The sequence below is a fragment of the Sus scrofa genome, chromosome 6 (assembly GCF_000003025.6).
Source record: "Sus scrofa isolate TJ Tabasco breed Duroc chromosome 6, Sscrofa11.1, whole genome shotgun sequence".
NCBI lineage: Eukaryota > Metazoa > Chordata > Mammalia > Artiodactyla > Suidae > Sus > Sus scrofa.
In genome coordinates, this window is record NC_010448.4 from 23,331,910 (window position 1) to 23,357,073 (window position 25,164).

The window sequence follows — 25,164 nt, forward strand, 5'->3', positions numbered from 1 at the left end:
AATCTCCACTTTCACAAAGTAAACCCAGGTGGACAGAGGTGATGTGAGATACTTGGGGCTTGATAAGAGAGAATCCAGATGGGAAACCAATTTGGCTTCCACGTCTTGGTCAACCATAGGGTTCTGTGCAGCCTCTGCCGAGTATGGAATATTACTGCACGATTCAACAGACCATGGTGAGACGCCTCTCAATGTCTCATCATGTTGTCTACCAGACCGGATTTTAGAACTTGTTTAAAAGTGTCTTAAGAAAGAAGATGCTCCTTAGGTTCAGACAGACTTCCTTTCCGACAGAACCACTTACAGAAAGTTTATAGATCAAGGGACATTCTAGGCAATTAAGGCCTCAAAGAGCCTAGAAAGAATGCATAAGTTTTCAAAAATAATTCCCACGGTGGCAGAAATGCAAATTGATTGAAGTTACATGTCACTCAGGAAGTTTGCTAGTCTTTTAAAGAATGACATGAAGCAGTGACAGACAATTGACAGGGACAGCCGCTTCAACGGAAGTCGACAGAAGGAATGGGATGCCTTAAAAAGAGGGGAGAAAATCCAATGGGAAATATGCGTAATGAGAAACTGTTTTCTTCCCGTTCTTTTCCTTTCTACATTTTTAGATGCAGATATCAATACACTGCCTTTTCTAATTTTCTTAACTCTGAAAAAACCCTTCTTTTACATTTATCTTTTAAGATCTCAAATACTAAATAGTACTTTGAATTTAAATAAAAACACTTAATAAAATGGAGTTTATAAGATGGCACACAGGGTGCCAGCTGCAGAACAGTGCTGAGAATTTGGGGAAAACGTGAAGGTGACTATCTTTTTCACAGCGACATGCTCAAAACAAAGCGCTTAGAGTTTTTTCTTGAAAGCGCTGAAGTCAAAAAATTTCTGACTGGTTTCTGAGCATAAATTTAAGTGAGTGTGGATTAGCTTGTGACTGAGTAGTATGAGGACCTTAGAAATGGAAAGACTTTCTACTGTAAATTTTACCAGGAGCACAGGTGAACAAAAAGGTTACCTAGAAAATGCCAGAACTTGGACCGAAACTCCAGTCCTAGTCTCTTTTTGCTCTATATCAAGGCCACTCATGAAAAGGGACATGTCTTCTCATGGAGAGGCAAAGTCCCTCTAAGCTACAGTATCTTATCATAAATATTGTAATATATATACACACACACACACACACATACATATATACTCATGTACTTATAGTTTAATGAGTTATATATAGTTTAAACTACTATTGCCAACTCGTATATAACTATTAGTACTTGTAAATGTAGTAGCCACAAGTACAAGTAGTTAGGCAATAGTTATAACTATAGTAGTTAAAACTATATATAATTCTTTCGATTCTCTTATAATAACAGAAATCTATTTCAAGTCCATACAGCTGAGGTTTACCAAGCTCTCACGCCACACAGCAATCACTTGGCTGGGCTTAGGACACAGTGATTAAGTGAAACTCTAGCTCTCATCTGAGTTCCTTCTCTAAGCAATATGTAGTCTTGTCTTATAATTATACCTTCTAGAACTTTAGTGGTTACTACTAGTTGCCAAAAAATATTAGTCACCTTAAAATATGTACTATAACGAAAAGAAAAACCAGCAAATGTTCCATAAGAGGATTTCTGCTCTATATGTGGTAGTGCAGTGCTGGGTCAAAAGGTGGTTAAACAAGATAAACAGTGTCGTGTTCACCTCTATATCCAATAATCTATTCTGAAGAGATGTTTTATGAACCATGAACTCAAAAACCGTGAAGGAGGATTCATTTCTGGCTCTCTGTTATGAAGATCTGGTTGAGGAGTTGAGAGAAGCAAAAGAGAATTCTGCTCACCTTCAAAGATATTCAAGACAATATTTGTATTCAAAAGTAAAATAAAATGCAAGCAAAAAATAGAGTTCTAAATATAGGGTCTTGCTATTCAATAATGAGAGTAGGAAGGAAAGAAGGGAGCTTGTGGAAATACTTTTATACTTTTATATCTTGGACATATCTTTCTCTGACTAGTAAGGAACATGATGGATCTTTAGTGTCTGTGGAAGATTTTCTTTGCTTGCTGCCCAAAACCATTTCCAGGGACCATATAAGACATATCCTTAGCCTTTAATAAAACCATAGAAGAAAAGCTACATGCAAATACGAGCTGAAATATCTTTTTTTCTTTTTTCTTTTTTTTCTTTTTTTTTTTTTTTTTTTGCCATTTCTTGGGCCACTCCCACGGAATATGGAGGTTCCCAGGCTAGGGGTCGAATCGGAGCTGTAGCTGCAGGCCTACGCCACAGCCACAGCAACATGGGATCCGAGCCGCGTCTGCAACCCACACCACAGCTCATGGCAATGCCAGATCCTTAACCCACTGAGCAAGGGCAGGGATCAAACCCGCAACCTCATGGTTCCTAGTCAGATTCATTAACCACTGAGCCAAGATGGGAAATCCTGAAATATCTTTTTTAGCTATTATACAGATATAATTTAAAATCTGAATATTACTCATACCTACTTTATAAGCTTGTTGCAATTATTAATAAAAAATGAACAGATGTATTGAACACAATGCCTGACGCACAGTCACTGATCAATGGAGTTATTGTTATTATTATTAATCTTTGCTCATATCCCAGTATATAGCAATTGGCAGTCTATTGGTACCCATCAAGTTTGCTATCTTGCGGGGAAAGTATTACTAATTTTTTTCTTTCAACACTTAACCATGTCTTAGCAAACCACGGGATTTCAGTAAGTATTTGTTTAATGATTAAACAATGCATTTTTGGAATGGGAACAATAGTTAACTTAGTTTCACTCTCATTAGTAAATTTTCAATTAGTTTGCATTACTATATTTAGAATGCTTACATATTGACAGCATAATGCTATTTAAGTGCCCCATGAGTAAATCGTTTTCTCATCAACTTCTTCAATTTATTAGGGCAAATGAATGGAGTATATAGTTAATGTGATTCATTTGAGAAACAAGTGCTGAAAACTCAATTACAAATCACTGGGCTTTATTTTTATTTTAATACTTGGATTTTGAATGTTAAAACTTATCTGTGAAAACCATCCTCTCTAAAGGCCTTTTAAATATAATGACATTTTACTTAGAAATCATAGTATTTTTTAAACAAAAAGAGTATTATTCTTTGTTTGTTTGTTTATTTGTTTGTTTTTTCTGTCTTTTTGCCATTTCTAGGGCCGCTCCCGCGGCATATGGAGATTCCCAGGCTAGGGGTCGAATCAGAGCTGTAGCCACTGGCCTACGCCAGAGCCACAGCAACCGGGATCCGAGCTGCGTCTGCAACCTACACCACAGCTCACGGCAACGCCGGATCGTTAACCCACTGAGCAAGGGCAGGGACCGAACCCGCAACCTCATGGTTCCTAGTCGGATTTGTTAACCACTGTGCCACGACGGGAACTCCCGTATTACTCATTTTTTACATATGATGAAGTTCAGTGAAGTATTGTTTAACAGATTAAGTAAAATTACATGGAATGAATTCATTTTTGTTAACTGAAGCTTGTTACTCCAACATTATCCTGAAGAAATCAGAAGCTCATTTTATTATTACTATTAATATCATTTCTAGAAGCTCATTTTAGGTGCAAAAGATAATCCTTGCTAGGCAATTCTGCTATATATTACTATTATTATTATTATTTGCTTTTTAGGGCTGCACCCGTGGCATATGGAAGTTTCCAGGCTAGGGTCCAATTGGAGCTGCAGCTGCTGGCCTATACCACAGCCACAGCATCGCGAGTTCTGAGCCTCGTCTGTGACCTACCCCACAGCTCAAGCAACTCTAGATCCTTAACCCTCTAAGCAAGGCCAGGGATTGAACCGGCATCCTTATGGATACTAGTTGGATTCATTTCCACTATACCACAATGGGAACTCCAACTTCTGTGCATTACCAACCGCTACGTGTTATTTATTGATTATTTATTTATTTATTTATTCTTTTAAGGGCTGTACCTGAAGCACATAGAAGTTCCCAGGCTAGGGGCTGAATCAGAGCTGCAACCCCTATGCCACAGCCAAGGCAATGCAGGATCTGAGCCGAATCTGTGACCTACACCACAGCTTGCAGCAACACCAGTTCTTTCACCCAATGACCAAGGGATCAAACCTGCATCCTCAAGGATACCAGTCGCATTCTTAAGCTGCTCAGCCACAAGGGGAATTCCTGCTGTGTATTATTTAAATAGGTGTAACAACTATTTCCTCTGGTTCAACACAGTGCACTCCAAAACAAAGACCAACAAGTGTGACCAAATTGAATTGTCTGCCTGGGACTTGCCCAGTCTTAGCACTGTAATTCTGACATCCAGAGAAACACCTTAGTCCCAGGCAAACTAGAATTTGGTAACCCCAAATGAAATGACATAGGATTTTTTTTTTTTTTTTTTGTCTTTTTGTCTTTGTTGTTGTTGTTGTTGTTGCTATTTCTTGGACCGCTCCCGCGGCATATGGAGGTTCCCAGGCTAGGGGTGGAATCGGAGCTGTAGCCACGGGCCTACGCCAGAGCCACAGCAACGCAGGATCCGAGCCGCGTCTGCAACCTACACCACAGCTCACGGCAACACCGGATCGTTAACCCACTGAGCAAGGGCAGGGACCGAACCCGCAACCTCATGGTTCCTAGTCGGATTCGTTAACCACTGCGCCACGACGGGAACTCCTTTAGGATTATTTACACCAATGATTATCAATCGTATCAGTCTGGCTCCATTCCTGCCCTCTCCACTCACACACATACAGACACTCCTCCAGGGAATATTCAACAATGACTAGACATCTTTTGTTGCCATAACTTTGGGAGAAGAGCAGTTGCTACCAGCATTTATGAGGTAGAAACCCAGGATTCTGCCAAGCATGACAAAGAGTTGGCTGATCCAAAATGGCAATGGTGTTACTCTTGAGAAACCTTGGTGTAAACCATTAAAATGTTTACTCCACACCCTAGAAGGTCTTCATGTGTTTCTCTGATCAAAGTTGAGATCCATCCATTTTTTTTTTTTTTTTTCTCTTTTAAACACTTGAGTTTCATGAGGAGGATACCAATCTACGAAGAAAAAAAAAAATCTTTTTTTTTTTGGTCTTTTTGCTATTTCCTGGGCCACTCCCGCGGCATATGGAGGTTCCTGGGCTAGGGGTCAAATCGGAGCTGTAGCCACCGGCCTACACCAGAGCCACAGCAACGCCAGATCCGAGCCGCGTCTGCAACCTACACCACAGCTCACGGTAACGCCGGATCGTTAACCCACTGAGCAAGGGCAGGGACCAAACTCGCAACCTCATGGTTCCTAGTCGTATTCATTAACCACTGCACCACGACGGGAACTCCCCAAAATCTAACTTTTTGAGTATCACCATAGATGAAATCAGTCTTCCTTGTTTTAGGGATGAAATATTTGTTTTTCACCTTATTTTTGTTCCACTAAACCAGCATTGCCTATTTGCCAAATAAAACAACTTGAGGAAATTGCTACTTAGAAGTCTTGCCATCAGGCTAGCATCCTCTATAAATCTCCTCTTTTCATCCTAATAAAGATTTCAGTATACTATCTCTCCCTTATTCTAAAAGCTTGGCTTTTCACTCTCCTGGCTGGAGATCTGTGGGGCTTTACCACTCATTCAGAAGTTTACATCCCTACATAGGTCCCATTTGTTTATTTTTGTTTTTATTGTCATCACTCTAAGAGGTAGATCTGAGAAGATGTTGCTGTCATTTATGTAGGAGAGTGTTTGGCCTATGTTTTCCTCTAAGAGTTTTATAGTATCTGGTTTTATATCTAGGTCTTTAATCCATTTTGAGTTTATTTTTGTGTATGGTGTTAGGGAGTGTTCTAATTTCATTCTTTTACATGTGGCTGTCCAGTTTTCCCAGCACCATTTATTGAACAGGCTGTCTTTTCTCCATTGTATATTCTTGCCTCATTTGGAAGCTCTAAACAACACAAAAAGACAACCCACAGAATGGGAGAAAATATTTGCAAATGAATCAACTGACAAGGGATTAATCTCCAAAATTTATAAACACCTCCTACCACTCAATACCAAAACAACAAACAACCCCATCAAAAAATGGGCAGAAGATCTAAACAGACAATTCTCCAAAGAAGACATATGGATGGCCAAAAAAACACATGAAAAGATATTCAACATCACTCGTTAGTAGAGAAATGCGAATCAAAACCACTATGAGGTACCACCTTACACCAGCCAGAATGGCCATCATCCAAAAGTCTACAAACAATAAGTGCTGGAGAGGGTATGGAGAAAAAGGAACCCTAGTACACTGTTGGTGGGATTATAAATTGGTGCAACCACTGTGGAAAGCAGTATGGAGATTTCTCAGAAAACTCAAAATAGAACTACCATTTGATCCAGCAATCTCACTCCTGAGCATCTAAAAACCACGACTCGCAAAGACACATGTACACCAATGTTCATTGCAGCACTGTTTCCAATAGCCAAGACATAGAAACAACCTAAATGCCCATCGACAGAGGAGAAGATCAAGAAGATGTGATACACAGATACAATGGAATATTACTCAGCCATTAAAAGGAACAAAATACTGGCATTTTTAGCAACATGGATGGACCTAGAAATTATCATGCTAAATGAAATCAGTCAGACAATGAGACACCAACATCAAATGCTATCACTGACATGTGGAGTCTGAAAAAAGCAAACAATGAACTTATTTGGAGAACAGATAGTGACTCACAGACTTTGAAAAACATAGTTTCCAAAGGAGATATTTCGGGGGGTGGGGGGATGCACTGGGGTTGTGAGATGGAAATCCTATAAAATTGGGTTGTGATGATCATTGTACAACCATAAATGTAATAAATTCATTGAGTAATTAAAAAGTTTTTTTAATTAAAAAAAGTTTATATCCTTACATATGAAAATAATATTTCTATATGCACTCTCATTTCACTCACTCCTTTGGCTCTAGAAGTCCAAATTCCAGCTGAGTATAGTACATGGGTGCTTTGCCCAGATCTCCCTTGAGGGTTGAAGCATTCATTGCCCCTCTCTGGCAATACTGTCTTACAATGTCTCACCAAGCAGCATCTTAGTCACAGGCAATGCTCGGCTGATTGGCAGGTGCAAAGGCCCAGTGATCACGACTCAAAGTGGGAGAACTCTAAAGGGCCCGTCCAATTTCCAAGCTCTCTGTAGGATCTTCGAAAACCTCAGTTGCAACTCGGTTGTCAGTCAGCTTCTCTCCCTGCTCAATTCTACCTCCGTCATTTTCTTATAGGTGTTATCCCGAGACCATTCCCCAACAAACCGCCTCTCCATCAAAGAGCCTCTGTCCAGGGGGCGGATGCCAAGTTGCTCACGGAAGTACCCTTTCTTAAGTCTTTTAGGCTGAGTCCTCATTTTGCTTAGTCTTGTCAATGTCAAGAAGACCATGTTTCAACTGAAATCTCTGCACTATGTATTCGTAATAATAATAAAAAGTAAGACAAACTACCTGAAAGTCTTAAATAAAATTGGGTCTATTTTACGATGAAATTCTCTAAGTCACTGAACACTAAAAGTTTAGAGTATCAGTCACATACAAATGCTTTTGTATTCATCTAAAATAGCAACCACAACAAAACCTGGAATACAATGTCGCATCCATCTCTGTTAGCACATCTGTCAAGCTAGATTGCCATGCAGTTTTTTAAGAGCTAACAGGAAGCATCAGCAGTATAAGAAAATGCTTAGTGCTATCCAGACGGAGTTCCTCCTGTCTAATTAAATTCTTCTTCTTTTCCTAAGTTACAAGTGAAGAGGGAGTACTATTCTGGTTGACAGAAGTCCGATAATATTAGCAGTAAGTAGGTTTGATTCACAATGACTTTTAAAATACATTTAATGTTTTTGTAAGTGGTTAGTCCTTAAAGTTTTTACAGTACCCAATTCCCTCGCCCCTGCCTCCACATCTTCCCACTTAAAAAAAAATCATTTATCCAAGCACCTACCACCCTCTGTCATGAATCACAGAGCCCCTCCTGACTTTCAATCTTCTGATTCTTGGAGCACAAACCTGATTTCTGCCAGGCACATATGAATAGTTCTGTCCTTCCATCAATCATCTGAAAGACTCGATGACTAGGCAGGAGAACTAAGTTCTTGTTTTTTTCCTCTACCTTATTTTAAAGTGTCAAAAGTGGAATTAATGGGCCACAGAAAGGTGCTATTAAAAGAAAAAAAAGCAGATATAGGAAATGAAGTTCATGATCCAGAGACAAGGAATTTGTTCTTGATGCACCTGGTAAAGGCATCTTGGCTAAACAGACCTAAATGCACGTAAAAAAAAAAAAAAAAAAAGAGAGAGAGAGAGAGTTTTGCAAGCCACTATCATTAATTACAAATGAATATCACACACCCATTTCCTTGCTTGAAAAGTGGTTTTCCTCAATTGTCACAGCAGAAGGATCGTATACCACCTTCACCTAGAGCAGTTCTGTTTTAACTGCCTGGTCAAGTCATGGACAAGTCTTGTATGTATGTAGTCTAATTCATTACCCCCCACCACCACTTGAAATGTGCTCTGAACAGGGCACTATAATCCAGACTGACCCCTGTATTAAAATTATACATGTGTGATTTAAAGAAGGTACCTGACTTCCGACAGAGAGGTCAATGTCCTTGAAAGGAAAAATTAGGACTGACCTGTCTGGGTCAAGTGGAAGTAGGAGAAAGGGGAAAGCCATAACCAGAAGCTATATTGGTTTTTTTGTTTTGTTTTGTTTTGTTTTTTGTTTTTGTTTTTTTCAGGAAAGGCAAGGCAGAGCAAGGCAGGGAAACAGTTTAGCGTTGACTAGTGTGAATAATTCCAAGGGGCTTTAGGGTATAGGGGCTATCCCTGGTTGTCTGGTACCTGGCTCTGGGTTGATTGAGAACCAGGGAAGTATTAGCTCAGTGTGTCAGATGGATCCGTGAGAGCAGAGATACAACAGGAAGTGGGGAGACCAAGAGGAAGTTGATTACAATAATCCAAGTGAAAGATGATGGTGGCATGAACTGGGTTGTCGTGAGTGAGTGCAGTGAGCTGTGGGTGTATAAGAACATTTTGGGAAGGTGGAACTTGAAGGTCTTTCACTTAAGACAGCACTGAATTCTAAAACACTGGGCAGGTCTTCGAAGATGAAGAAGAAAAAAGATAGTAAAGGGAAGTGTAGCTTCTTCTCACACTCAATCCTCTGCTCAACTCTTGGCAGAAGAGGCAGGATTCTATCAATGTCACAGTTCTATCAACGCTGAAGCGTCACTGACAGTGACAAGCATCACAGTGGAGAGAAGGCGTGATGCTGAAGAACAGCTGCAGAGTGGGTGAATCCAGGCAATCATAAGATGAAGCCTCCTCTTTCCCAACAGATAGGAAAGTGAGGTGATTTTAGAAATGTGGGAGGGATGGGGAGACTGACTCCTGAGAATATACCTGCATACGTTATCCTGGAAAAAGAAAACAGACTCCAGTCATCAGCAGGGGCTCACACTCTGCCTTGTTTACTTGTGCTCTCCTATGTCTCTGTAACATTCCTGATACACTGTTGGGATAGTTCAGCACCTTTTACAGGGGGCCAGACAGACATGAAGAGCTGTCTGCCCGTGGCAGAGCTCATTAAAACCCAGACACTCTTACTAACTCGAGTGCCCATTTCTTGCAAACTGGAGAGAGACATGGCAAGAAAGACTGAGGCACATCTTGGTATTTAGAGCTAAGATAACATCATCCTAAAAAACTGACTCTGTGTCATAAGAATCGAGGGACATACTGGCTTCTTTTTTTTTTTTTTCCCTCCGTAGCTTGATCTTCAACTTTGTATTATATGACAAGGTAACATTTTTATGAACAAGTTGAGTGTCTGTGATCAGCCTTCCTATGAAATTAGTTTTGTCCCAAATGCCTGTTATTCCAGTTGTTAAATTACTTCACGTCATGCTCCAAGGCTTATATAGTATACAACAATCAAACGGGAACAACACTTTGCATAGCATTAAATGCCAAATATTCTCTGACACTCCAGTAACTGAATGACGGCCAAAAAATATGTGTTTGCTAAGCTTTCTAGCTGTCCTGATTGCCAAGTGAGCCGAGCCTGGGAGATACTGGCTTGCCAAGTGTCAGTACCGTGTTAATATTGTTATTATTCTGAGTGAGGTATATAAGAGCCGTTTCCTCTAAAGGTATTATTGATAGTGAGGATTATCATTACAATTTGTATAATTATTGCAGCACCAATAACTGAGTCCCCTTCATCAAATATTTATGTAACTATGCTGGCTCTTTCAGCAATCCAGATGTTAAAGGTGTTTGATGGACTGTTTTGCAGAACTGTTGCTACCAAGCTGAATATTTAATACCTACGTGGGGTTCCTAGGCACTTGAGAGGGAGGAAAACTAGGGCACTTAATAAGGTTTACTCACAGGTTGATGAGGATGAGAGTGTTTACCTGGATGAGAAAGCAACTTCGAGCAGCTAATTTTCCTGCTTTCTATTATCAAGCTGAATAGCTCCTCCCTTGCTTTGCATCCAGGCGCATGTCAAAACGAAAGGACAGGCTTTTCTTTGTAAAGTAAAAGAAATAAAGGACACGCTGCAAAACTAGATGGTTGTATGGATGGTCCAGACAGAAATCTCTTTCTCTGGTATCATAAAAGATACACAAAAATCCACTTGGAACTCTGAAGCTCCATCTCTTAGCTATCCGGGATCTTGGGAACTCAGCACTGATTTGTGCTTTAACATCACAGACAGCTTCTTGGTCTATCACAGATTTGATGCTCTGGGGGCTCTGGAAGGACTGAGAAGTGGAGGTGAAGATTTATCAGCATCGGATATATAAGGAGTAGGAAGGGTATGATGTCATGGGTGTTTGAGAGGGGGTATAAGAGACATGAGAGAGGAGGGGCCAAAACAGGGGAAAAAATTCCAATTTTCCCAGGTTTTGTAGAAGAACCATATTAATGCCACGTAGCATGAAAAGTGGGGGTCTGATGCAAATCTCTTTTTAGGAAAGTAATGCTTTAAAACCTACAAGTATTTACTTAAGAAAGGGCAATAGGGTTATGTGCATTCTTAGCGTTAAATTAAAGCAGTGTCTGGTGTGGTATTAAGAAGTCGCCCACCACAATTGTACCATGAAGGCAACAGGCTATTAGCCTTCATTAGCAAATCAGGGCCTGGGCTAACCCTGCTTTCTGTCTGATTATAAAGTCTGTGATACAGTCCATGCCACTTAATCTGGACCCAGGTAATAAGCACATCTTAATTAAGATTCCCCGCTGGGAACCAATTTAATGCAATATATATAATAGGATTTCAATTCTGCTTTAGCGTCTTTGTGCTAGATAATAGGGGTGGCTGGAGAAGCTTTATGTCACTAATTTCACAAACTGAATACAATCTCAGTATCTCAGCATGAGTATTTTGAAAGCTCAGAGGGAAAAAAAAATGAAATAACCAACTATTTTAGAATGGCGTAAAGGGAACAGCTTTTTAATGCCTTTTCATCAGTGTCTCACTTTTAGAAGCTATGTTTTAGGGCAATGATGATAGCATCAATTGATCTCTCTTTGTGTAGGGGCTTTGTAGGCTGTTCAATATTTTTTGAATAAAAAAAAAAATTTCCCCCAAATTCCTTCTTTGATCATTTAAAAGAGGAAGAAGATTTTTCCTAATATCCTGAATATGAAGAATAATAAAGTAGATGGTAAAGAAGCCTTAAATAAAATGAGAGTACTGGGTATTTGTTGTTAATGCTTTATGTTTTGATTTTTATGACAAAAGAATAGTTCAGTTTGATCAAAACTCTGACAACCATGTGCTTATTCATCCATCCATCCATCTGTTCGTCCATCTACATGTCCCTTTACCTGCCCATCCATTTACCTATTATCCACTCATTTGTTTATTCAGTCATTAACCGCACAATCTTTATTAAACATCTATAACGTCCCAAACTCTTTAATAAATGGCTATTGGCATGTGAATAAGTTACTGTCTGAGGATGCTACCTTCTCTATGGGTTATAAACATAAGAGCAACCTAGACCAGCAGTGGCTATTGAGGTGAAGAGCACTGGGATCGGGTGGTACTGGAGGAGCTGTCACATGGTCCAAGATGTGGACTTAGATGACTCATTATGAAACTGAGTAGGACCCTGTGGAGCCTTCGGGGACAGACCATCCCATCCTCCACCAGGTCCTCTGCTTCCTTCTTATGTGTAGAAAACCTACAGTCTCCCAGGCCTTCCCAGAGTCACAAAAACCTGGCTCAAGAATTAACGATTGAAAGGATGTAAACATGTAATGACAAAAGCAGAAGTTGGGGCAGGAGAACTGGTAACAACGTAAACAGTAAATCAAGTCACAGGGCAGTCACAAAAACTTCAGCTCCTCCCTGAATTACGCAGCTAACAGTACGTAATTCAGGGATGCACACATCCTGAATTGTTTTACAGGCGAGAAAACCCCCACCAAATGAAGGAAGTTAACTACTTGAACACCATGAGCACCGAGGGGCCAGACCAGCTCAGGGCTGATAACATTAACTCCTGTGATGCCACCCTGTTAACTCACTCAGAGAACAATGCATGAGCCATGCGACTCTTCTCCCTCAACCTGCCTTTAAAGTTGCTTCCCTAAAACCCACTGTGGGAGTTCCCGTCGTTGGAGCAGTGGTTAACGAATCCGACTAGGAACCATGAGGTTTCGGGTTCCATCCCCGGGGCCTTGCTCAGTGGGTTGAGAATCCAGCGTTGCCGTGAGCTGTGGTGTAGGTTGCAGACGCAGCTCGGATCTGGCGTTGCTGTGGCTCTGGTGTAGGCCAGTGGCTACAGCTCCGATTCGACCCCTAGCCTGGGAACCTCCATATGCCATGGGAGCGGCCCTAGAAAAGGCAAAAAAAAAAAAAAAAAAAAAAAAAGAAACTATTGTGGAGCTCGAGCTTTCTGAGCATTAACTGCCCCACACTCCTTGTTTTGGCGCCTACAATAAATGCTGCCCTTTCCTTCACCACAACCCACTGTCGGTAGACTGGCTTTATTTCGCATGGGTGAGCAGACCCATGCTGGGTTCAGTAACAATTTAATAAATGTTTGGGAGGTGGCTTGAATCAGGAGAAATGACTGGAAAGTTACGGTAATTTAGAATTTTACATAAAAATCTTCTTGAAGTTCTCTCTCCCCAAGTCAATTTTAGTTCAAGATGTTATGTTTTCCAAGTTATAGAATTTCATTAACAAAATAAAACATTCTAAACACCCTAATGCATTGTATTCTAACATACATATTAGATACACCTGGCTTCTATCTCTAAAATGCTGCCACACCTGAAGCTTTCTGCACTGCTTACTCTTACTATTTCTCCCCCCTATTTATATCCGAAGCATTTTTCAGGTTATCCTCTTTTGAGGGCAAATAGGGTAGAGAGTGATGGCAAGGGTCTTTTACATAACTCACCGAACTGTGATCCTCAGATGAGTGGAGGCCCAGTGTACAAACTGAGAAAGCCAACTCCCCAGGGCTTTACATATTGATGAGCTTTAAGGAATAAAAGATAGGGGCCTTGAATATGTAACCTCTATTCATTTCATTTTGTTTGGCAGAGACTGTAAGAAAGCTCACAGCAGTGAACTGTAATAAATGGAAACCTTGATTTCAACTGCATCACAATCTTAGGACTCATGGTAGGTGAGTGAAATGGCTATGCTTAATTTAATTGGATACTTTACAATCAATTGCATTTATGTGTCTGTTTAACATAGAACAGAATGCCCATCAATTACTATATTTTATCTTTAAAACAATTTTATACTTTAAAGTGAGCCAGTGCATTTTGATTTCTTACCTCAAACTCTTAAACTCCATATGTTTCCTTAGGCTGGTTAGCAAACAGCTATTCAATAAATACAACTAATTTGTGGCCTTACTTCTGCTAATGTAGATTACATGTCATAAACCAAACAATGCTGAGAAGTAATATTTGGCAAGCCAATGCAGAAGAAAGGTATTGGATTGTCAGAATGGAATTTCAGAGTCAGTGCCCCTATCTCAGGGAGCCAAAAATTATGAATAATAATCATACATATTTATTGCAGTATTTAAACTTTGTAAATCATTTAATGTGCATATTATCTGTTCATCCCAATGATTCATTTCTTTGGGCCAACTCATTGCTTTCCTTTATATATTAAAAACTTCATATTCTAAAAAGCTGACATTGAGCAAATCACTGAAACAGTTCAAACTGAACATGGAGAATGTTGAACTTGGGCTCCCCCACCACCACTGCCAAGTTCATGTGACTTTGAGGGGCTCAAGCGACAAAGAATATCTTGCACACGTGTAACCTTTTTAATAAATGGCTTCTTAGTGTCTTCATCTATAGACCTTCTCTAAAACCTTTCCAAGGCGCAGATAACAAAAATTAAAACCCAACCGCGTTAATACTGTGAATATTCAGCAATCACTTAGAGTGCTATGTTGTCCTTAATCATTACAGCTCTCCTGTGAAATAGCTATTGTTATTATCATCATTTAACTAACAAAAGGTTGAAGAGGTTAAGTGACTTTCTCTGGATGATTTAGCCTTAGAACTGGTGTCCAGTCCCCGTCAGTGAGACTCTTATCATGAAGAAGCTCCCACTGTTGCTGGTATCCATAGACTCTGGTTTTTATTGCCTCATAGATGCCATTTCAGATTTTTAAATGTTATCCTAAATCTAAAAGTCATGTGCCTCTGCCTCCTGTTATTGCCTAGGAGATTGCTGTTCTATCATTTTCCACACAGAAGCATGAAGGCCTGTCTTAGAAACCTGAAATTCTCAACAAACCTCAGTGCATTATTATCCTCGAACTGTTTAGTTTGCTGAATTGTTTCTAATTTCTGTCTCTGTCTTTGTAAGTGGTTGCCGGTAGCCTGGTACAACAACAACAACAATAAGACATCCTTTCTAATTAGCTCAGAGATAAAATGGGTTAATTGGAAAAAATGAGGAGTCTCCAGAAGCCATTGGAACTGACACAAACTAAGTCAATCGTTCTATTTCTTCCTCTTCCTTTTTCTCTCTCTTGCTTCTAAACCTCCCAAATCTCTGGTCTCTCCTCTTTTCTGCTTTCTATGACGCTGGCTTCCTCTGCTTCAGTAAGAACATGACTGTGGTGTTCCAGGATTTACTCCTTCAAAAGACCACCTTATCTGATTGATTCAGGAGTGTTTCTCTGTTAATTCAAATTATTAAGCATATTTATCTATTTCTAAGTTTTAAAATTCCATTCCACTGATGTCTTTGTCCATCCCTCCACCAATTCCTCCACCAATCCCACAGTCTACTAAGGTATCTATATAGTAGTTTCTGGACTTGGGTAGACTGATTTCCTCGGTCTTTATTATTCCTGTTCAAAACTGTTTTAGCTATTTTAAGTCCTTTGTCTTTATATAAAACTTTTAGAATCATCTTGCCTATATCCACATAAAAAAATCTGTTGGTATTTGTCTTTGTCTTTCTGGCTCATTTCACTTGGGCTTATCAGACACAACTTGGAATAGATTTACAAGGAGATCCTGCTGAATAGCATTGAGAACTTTGTCTAGATACTCATGTTGCAACAGAAGAAAGGGTGGGGGAAAAAATGTAATTGTAATGTATACATGTAAGGATAACCTGACTCCCTTGCTGTACAGTGGGGGAAAAAAAATCTGTTGGGGTTTTGACCTAAATTGTGTCAAATCTGTATATCACTTTAGGAAGAATGGTCATCTTTACTATGTGTCTCTTCCCATCAATGAACCCAGTATGTCTTTTCACTTACTTAGATCTTCTTTGATTTCTCTCATCAACACTGCATAGTTTTGGCAGGGAAAAATGGTGACATACATTAACATATGAACATGTTTCCTAAGGATCATCTTTCTTTTTCTGGAATAAAACTCACTTTGTCAGAAAAAAAAATAAGAAATATACATTTTTTTATTAGCCCTACCTATGCGTTGAGCTCTTTGGTCCTAAGAGCTATAACCACTGTATAAGTGCGAAGAGGATCAGGCGGTCTTTACGGCACCTTAGATACTGCATATTGCTCACTACTTTAAAGTAGAATAAGCAAAGACAACCCCTACCCACAATACAATTATTTATAAGTTATTTTGGTTTTTTAGATTTCATGAAATTTTGGTGAAAAGAAGGAACAATATCTCAGAATCTCAGACATGCATTAATTTTCCAAAACATCAAATGAAATCATTGTCTCTGATGATGCTTTTATGCTCTAGTGACCCTGGCTTTCTATTCTGAAGATCATAGGGAGCCATAAAGTTGTACAGCTTTCCTGGGAACTTATGCTCAGAGTCAATTTTGCAATTTCAAAATATTCTACAAAAGAAGCTTTAATAACCATTCTAAGTGAAAAAGAGCTATTTATACTATATATTAGTCAGCTTATCAGTGAAAGCTAGTTCCTAGTAAGGCATACACAACAGAAGATGTAGCTGCTGGCACGCTATTTTAGACCTTAAACAGCTAGATGGTTTGCTTGTACACGTGTTATTTGGCAATGTTTGGCTGAACAGACAAAATAACTGCCAAAGCCTCTGGCCTTCTGAAGACAACAGAATTTCCTCCAGTCTCTTTACCCAAAGCTAACTTCTTTGGTGAATGTCTATCTCCCTCACCAAGGGAAACTAAAGTTTCATTCAATCTTGCATATTCTGTTGACATTGATGAGGGGGGTTGCTCAAGAGACCTGCCCCTAGGAGGAGGGGACAGTGTGGCTGCCCTTGAGTCGAAAGGAGTCACAGGGAAGTTCTGATGCAAAGAAGTGGAGTTCACAGATGCACATCGGCACTGTTTACTGCAGCTAATTGAACAGAGGCCCTCGGCTCCTGCCTTGAGGTGGGAAAAGAGAAAAGGCACCTTAGTTACCCACCAGAGAGAAAGGCCAGGGCAGGACCCACTGTATTGAATTAGTTCCTATGCCAGATTTGTGGACATTGCCTGCTTGGACACACTACCTGTCAGTGCACTGATACAGAAAGTTCCATGCATGTACAAAATAATCTAAAATTGTGGCTTAGGGAGGTTAAGATTCTGCAATACACTGGAGAGACGTAATGCAGGCATTTCACTACTTGGGGATATAACTAGCTGAGGAATAAATATATTTGTTAAAATTTCTATATTTAACTTAATAAAGGTAGATAAGATTGTGTTCCATCTTACAATGATATACAAATATTTCGTTCAGCTTTATTTATTTATTTTTTTGGCTATGCCTGTGGCGTGTGGATCTTCCTGGGCCAGGTATTGAACCCAAGCCACACAGTGACAACACCGTATCCTTGACCCACTGAGCCACCAGGAAATTCCTGGTTTTTTAAATTACAAATTAGAAAAATGATAATCAAAGAACTTGAGTGGCTTTTTTTAAAATCCCAGGATTCATTTGGGTAGTTCAAAACTATATGTGAGGCTTTATTGATTTTCTTCTCAAGGCTTTTCCCTTTGGCACACCATTCAAAAATTAAAAAGAAAATGCAAACGGAGAAACAACAAAGTTCCAACTTGGAAAAATGTACAATAGGGAATTCATAGACAATAATCTAAACATGTTCAATTGATGATATATTGAAAAATTTAATCTTTCAAGGCTCAAAAGAGTTTACATAATTTTTTATTACATTTCCCACTGCATCCATCTTCAGTTGTATCAAAATTGAACACAGAAAGAAGAATTTTCATTTCTGTGCCTCTTTTTTTTTTTTAATTCCCTCTCTAATAATAAGACACTGGTATTCTCATGATTTTTTAAAAAAATAGTTGGTATAGGCTGTATCACTTTTTCTTACCAGCAACACAAGACTCAAAATTTCCTTATCATATCACCAGTTTGGGAAAGAGGAAGAATGATCCTCTGTAATGATTGAGCCAATCATCAAAACATCAGCCAGAATTGGCAGGGGTGGAGTGGTGGGAGAGAGAGAGTTTGAAATTTGAAAGTGAGAACCTAGAGGTATTCTGAGGAGTACTATCCAAAATCTGCTTGACTAAAGAGTGCTTTTTGTGTGTGTGTCCTTGTGTTTTTTTCTTAGAATCCACTCATATTGCCTTTTGATTCTAGAGGTAACAGAATATTCAAGTATTAAACAGCAATTCAAAGTTTCTGCTTCTAGGAAACTTTCCTATGGATGATAAAGAATTGAATGAAAAGGGAAGGAAGCTAAGGTCCACAGGAATCCTCCTTGTCTGGCCCCCAGGCTGTTTTTCTCCCTTAATTAACTTCAAGACACACCTCATTTTCTACTGTTTGCACAGAAAATCCCTATTTCTCTCAAACGAGTTTTTTCGTATACTGAAACTTCTTGACGTGTAGATCAAAACCTCCTCCTACATCGCCTTCTTCATAATTTCCCTCACGTTGAAATGGCTTCTACTCTGGGCTTCTGAAACTTTGCAATTTTGAGGGTATATTCTCTTTGTTCTGGAAAACTTTCCTGACCCTACTTGCTTCTCCTTTTGGAAAGCTTATCATGCAGAATCTTCATCTCGTCTCCTAATCTTTATTTCCTCTGCATGCACCAATTTAGTCCCACCTTTAACTCGCATAGCTTTAACTTTCAAACACTTTGTATGTGTGGGAACCCAGAACTCCCCTTCTTACCCCCAAGTTTGGCTTTTGCTCATCAGGTGATGAACCATTTCATTTTCCTGCCTAGTGTGTCTACCTGCTGCCATTACTGGTAGCAGTAGCCTCCCAGTTTGTGCAACTATTTGAATACTTACTGAATTTGCCTGCTTTATAAAAACAGTGGACCACAGGGAAAAGTACAGATAGCACTGATAAAGTGGAGAGTCAAAAAATGCAGTGAAATTAAAAACAAGATAGACAGTATTAAAATGTATAGCAGAAGCCATACATGCTTAGGGTTAGCTGGACATGCACTGAACTTAAGCCAGCTGTCCATATGTTTGATTTTAAAATAAAAAAAGAATTAAGAGAATTATCAGAAAAGCTCATATTATTACATTTAAAATTGCATCTGAAAACAAAAGGTAATATCAGTGATATAATACATTTTAGTTCTCCGAAAACAGAATTACCATAATAATTTGTAATTCTAGTATTTATAATCTGCAGTTTTGAATTCTGGCTGCATCCTCAGAAAAGTAGTATTTATAAGGTTGGTAAATTCTTGAATTACTTAGCTTAAATGATCAACATTATCATGGCTGTTCCTTGCCAGGATTTCTCACATTGCTGGTTTTTGGGATATAGAAGAAAGATAATAAATACCCTTTTCTCTTTTTTGTGTGTGAATGAAAATGAAGGCCCTGAGGTTAAGATATCTTCTCTAATATCACATAAAGGATATGGGGTAGAATCTGAATTGAAAATCAAGTTCTTCCTTTAGAGTTGGGTTTTTCTCATTTCTTTATTCTATCTAATATGAATATAGCTCATATACCCCACTAAATATGTGGACATATTTTAATAAAATATCAATCAAAGACGTATTAGTCTGGCATGAAAAATAAGACAATTAAGTGACCATCTCTGATTCTAAAACCTTATTGAAAATGTGCTTTTTCCATCTCCCCACAAGGTTTCCCTGACACTGAAACCTTTCCCTTCTCACATGCCAAACATGTAAAATGTGATTAAGTCCAACGCACAGAGTTCTTGTCTCTCTTCCTTTCCTTTCTGGCTCAGCATTTTATTATGTGGATAACCTGAGTTGCTAGCTTTGTTTCAACTTCTCTGCCCCTGTATTAATGTCAATATCCAAATTCCATACAATCAAAAAGGACAAAGCAGTTGATATATGATGGAAGGATCATTCTTCCCTCGACACAAGAGAAGGAACCATTTCAAGCATGTGTAAGTCCTCTTTAAAATTCTTGCACAAACATGTGCAATTTCAGTGAGGGGTCATGAAAATGGACAACATGAATGCGCTCCTTTGTTTTCAAAGCAAGAGAAATGATCACGCGGGAATATATCAGTAAAATAATCGGGACAATGGATGTCTGTCCTAAAGTGATTATTTCATCTTGGGCAGTTCTTTCGTCTGTTGAGATCTAACACCTTGAAGATGTTGCGATGTGTACCAAAAGCAGGGGCTAGAAACACTTCCAGGGATTTTTAAGCATCTTCCCAGAGAGAAGCACTTGAAGGCAGCAGTATTTTATCTCCCCACAAGACTGGGTTAAATCTCAGGGAAGTGTGGGGCATGTTTAACAAGTATTTAACATCATTAAACATCATAACTTCTTAAAAATATGGATACTAATACCAATCTCCTACTGCGAATTATAGAAGCACAGTACCTGGCAGAGAGTGGATTCTCAATAATTCATATCCTCTACTCTTATCTTTAAGTCCTAAGGAAGTCTGTTTTCTACTCCCAAAACGTCTCAACAAAAGTTTTCCATTTTATTTATTTATTTTTGCTTTAAAGGGTCACACCTGTGGCATAGGGAAGTTACCAGGCTAGGGGTTGAATTGGTGCTACTGCTGCTGGTCTATACCACAGCCAGAGCAACGCGGGATCTGCGCCATGGCTGCAACCTACACCACAGCTCACAGCAACACTGGATACTTAACCCATTGAGTGAGGCTGGGGAGCAAACCTGCATCCCCATGGATACCAGTCTGATTTCTTTCCGCTGTGCTGCAATGGGAACTCCCAGCAAAAGCTTTTTAGATGAAAGTAATACGTATTTGAAAGAGATCATGTGTCAACCAGTAAATATGGTGACTGCCGGTATGTAGACTAATGCCAAATAAACTTTAGAAAATCATTGTGTAAGAAGTTGTTGGTGGCAGGGAGAATACTATCCAGTGAACTAACATGGATAGGAGCAAGGAACAGAACTCAGGTAGTGAACAGAAGGATACTAGGAGTGGACAGAGAGTTTTCTCAACAACAGAGGTCATGTTGAGAAAGGAAATTCATTCACGCATAAGGTCCAGGTGCTAAGAGAAGATAAAAATGTATTCTCAGGGTGTTTGTTGTTGCTGTTGTTTGGCTGCTGTTTCCCTCAAGCATTCAATATGATAGACAAACTTATAGATTTAGATGTAGCTCTTCAGCTTGAGTAGAAGAGAGGCCTTGGGTAAGAAGCGCCTTATCAGTTATAGTTCCAATGTGTGGGTTGTTACACTACTATGCTGAGGCTTCAGTCATTGTTAATGTGGGAATGCAATGGATTAAAAGCTTTCATTCTTTGCTCTGGTGAAGTAATCTCATAATTTGATATAACCAAGTGTCCAACATAAAGTAAAACATCCTCATTCCTCTTCTTCTCTCTGCCTTCCAATGATGCTGCACCAACTCTGCAACCTCTCAATCAACTGAACCAGAAAAATGAAGTCACCTCAACTCTTCCTCTTCCTAAGTGACTCATGGCCAATCAAGTATTCCTTTATCTCAACCGACACTTCTATCCCATTACACTGCCTCTGTCCATGATTTCTCTCCTGGACATTTTCTGCAACAGCTTCTTTCTCAGGATGGTCATTTTCAAGGTTCTGTTCCTCTAACCCCTCTCTCCCTCCGAAGAGACATCTTTCTGAAACCTAGATCAGCCATACAATTCTTTGGCTTGAACCGCTTCCACGGTGTCCAAAGACAATTTGCAATCTAAAAGCTCTAGCTGTGTCACATGGACTATCTTTCCAGAATCAGAGAAGGCCACTTACTCCTTCTGCAGCTTATTTTCAGTCACGCGGAATTGTCTCTCTTCTTCCAGGCACGGTTTCTCCTGCCACTCCATCTGTCGACATGCTCTGTCCTTGTCCTGGAATCCCCCATGTCCACATCTGCTTGGAAAACACGTAATGTTTTATTTTAAAATCACCTTGTTTAATAGCTTACTCTCCGGTGAATCCTTGCATGCCATCCCCTGCCGGCCACCACGAGCCCCCATCACCCACTGAGATAAGTTACTCCTACACTTCTTTGAGCCACACAGCACAGTGAGGAGGTACCCTGGCGCTGCCGTCAGACGACTCAAGTCCTGAGGAAGCCACCTCCCGTCCACAGTAATTTCAGGCGGGCACGTCAAACTCTTCGAATCCCAGGTAACCCCCCCAGGAAGATGAGAATGATCAAAGTATGCCTACACCTTGAGGCTAGGGTGAGCATCCAATGAGACTGCATTTGTAAATATTTAATTCAGTGTGTGGCACAGGGGATGTGCTTACTAAATGATTGCTCTTTTTATTGTGATTACCAAACACCATACATCACTGTGGTCAATGCTGTAAAAACAATGGAAGACTTGTTTACATGCTACTTCTTTTCTAAGACTTCAGGTTCCTTGAGGGAAAGAACCACATTTTTTTCATGTTTTCAGTCCTGTCCCTATGGACTCAGCACTGGTTTAGGGCATGCTTTTTGGTTATTTAAAAAAAAAAAAAAAAAAAACTGTTAAAGTTTATTTACAATATTGTGTCAATTTCTGCTATACAGCAAAGTGACCCAGTCTCTCTCTCTCTCTCTCTCTCACACACACACACACAACACACACATTCTTTTTCTCATATTACCTTCCATCATGATCTATCACAAGAGATTGGATCTACTTCCCTGTGCTATCCAGTAGGACCTCATTGCTTAACCTCTCTAAATGCAATAATTTGCATCAAGTAACCCCCAAATCCTAGTCCACCCCACTCCCTCCCCGTCCCCCTTGGCAACCACAAGTCTGTTTTCTATGTTTGTGAATCTGTAAGACATGTTTTTGAACACATGAATTTTTTTTTTTCTAAAATATGACCTTTTTTCCCATGATAGTCTCATTTGTTGACTTTCACATCCCTTGTGAGAAGGGATTTTAGGCAGTGGTACTGCAGAAAAACACAACCGTGCTGTACTTCAAAAAGGCATTTCTTGGATGCCACATTTAAGTGAGAATACCTCAGGAAACAGTTTCTACACAGCAGGTTGTTAGATTAAATAGGGATGTCCTCGGTTCCAAGGCCCAAGCAGAAGCCAGTTTATTGCCTGCTAATCTCTGTAAAGTATACTATCCTAACCATTACCCACAGGTCTCTTCAAATACAATAAAACTCAATTACCTTGACAACATCTACCAGTAAAAGGAGAATGACTAGTAACTAACTTTTTTTTTTTTATTCAAATGCTTTGGAAAAAGACCTCTTGCTATCTAAAAGTGAATCAATATTACCTACCCAACAGGGTTTCACAGGAAATAAAAACTTTGAAATGAAGAGCACTGGATAACCTAGTTCATATTACAAATACCTCTTTGGTGTTTTCCTTGTGAGAGTTAGTAAAATTAAATTACTACCTGCAAGAACCACAGAAATGTTCATAGATGTTGACGCAGTAAGCAGAGAATGGAAATCACTAGTATAATCAAATGAATTAGGATCGTATTTCTCTCATAGTTTTGGTAGGATAACCAAGGGAGAGGAAACACGTAATTTCACTTGAAAGCAACTACTGTACCATCCAGCACATATTTAGCTGGAGTCTGTATGCATTTCCATGTCTTCTTTTGTCTTCTGTCTCTAAAGGGCAGCTTAGGGTCTATCTGAGAGCAGTTTATTGGCCAACTAGAGATACTCAATATTTCCCTTCTGTATTGAAATAATTATAAATGTCTGTTACATAGGGATGTGTGAGTATATATAATATATATTACATAATGTATGACTGCATAATATGAGTATTTATAATATATATACACATACATACAGTTATAAACACACACACACACATCTTCTCTACAGTCCCTTCCCGCGGGGAAATTACTCTTAGAAATAGTATGTGAAAAAGTCCTTATCTGGTAGTAATAGCAACCATTGATTAAGCGCATACACACATACAAGTTATATACATAGTACTTATATATAGTTTAGACATATCATAACCATATATGTTATTTCATTTTACAAATTTTTGTTAGCGTAGAGTTGGTTTACTATGGTGTGCCAATCTCTGCTGTACATCAAAGCGACCCAGTCATACATATAAATTCATTGCCTTTCTTATATCATCTTACATCACAGTCTATGCTAAGAGACTGGATATAGTTCCCTGTGCTCTACAGCAGGAACTCACTACTTATCCACTCTAAATGTAACAGGTTGCATGTACTAACCCCAAACTTCCTATTTATATTTTTATATATCACTTCCTTCATGTAACTTGCATATGATACATCATTGATATACATCATGCATATAGGTGTACATGGCATTTCTTATAGGTACACACTTTTACTAATAATATACATGTGCCATTATACACACGTACATGCACACACAGACACTTTGTTGGTTAGGGCCACTGAGAGAATATACATATTCTCCAAAGTTGTAAAAGGTTTCAGTAGATAAGGTAACCAGTTTTTTTCCTTTCTCTTTCAGTGTGTTGGTTTTAGAGTTCAGTGTTGCAATTGTTTTCTGAATGAATCTTTCCCGATTAAAAACTATTCCTGTTTAACAAGCAAAGTTCCGATGCAGTACACATTTCATTATCATTGTCAAACATCAAATTACTTTAAATCCCAGCTAATCTTTCATGCCCTTGTCTACTACATTGTTACTGATCACCAAGTACACAGACAGAGAACATCCTTTTAAAAATATAGATAACACATATTAATAAATAGTAGGGGCAAGACACTGCCTTTTGAGATGCTGCCCGCTAAAGGCTTACTAAAGGCTGCCAACAAAAGCACTGGAGGTGAATCCCCAGGGGTAAAGACACAGCTCCTGGGAATTCAGCTAACTGCACAGTTTCCAAGCAGAATTGCGTTTTACAATCACTCTTATTACAGTAATTGGAACACGGGTGTTACTTAATGGGTGACCTGAGAGATGGAAATGTGTCAGTCTAAAGGTCTGGAAATGCTTTAAAAATTCTTCATTTTTTAAAGGGGAAAGCCACTAAGCACTAAATCACGGAGCTTTCTAATTTAATTTACCAATGTCCCTATGAGGTAAGAATCATTAGCACCTTTTACAGACTTAGCAAACAAAGCATGGACTAAACCAAAAATAACACTGCTTCCTCTTGATTTCAGAACCTGTGTTAGACATGGGGCTAACTAACGGGAGAGAGAAGTCATGTTTACTGAGCATCTATCATTTAGCAGATATCA

The 25,164-nt window shown here is 39.2% G+C and overlaps 1 protein-coding gene across 3 annotated transcripts in view; it reads right to left on the reverse strand.

Annotated features, from left to right (window-relative positions):
• The window catches only part of CDH8 (cadherin 8), a 721,537-nt gene that overhangs the window by 408,945 nt on the left and 287,428 nt on the right, over window positions 1-25,164 (reverse strand). For all 3 annotated transcript variants that reach the window (XM_021093979.1, XM_021093977.1, XM_021093978.1), the window contains one exon: window positions 21,731-21,850. The gene's annotated coding sequence lies outside the window, so the exon portion shown is untranslated. The remainder of the gene's footprint in view (window positions 1-21,730; window positions 21,851-25,164) is intronic.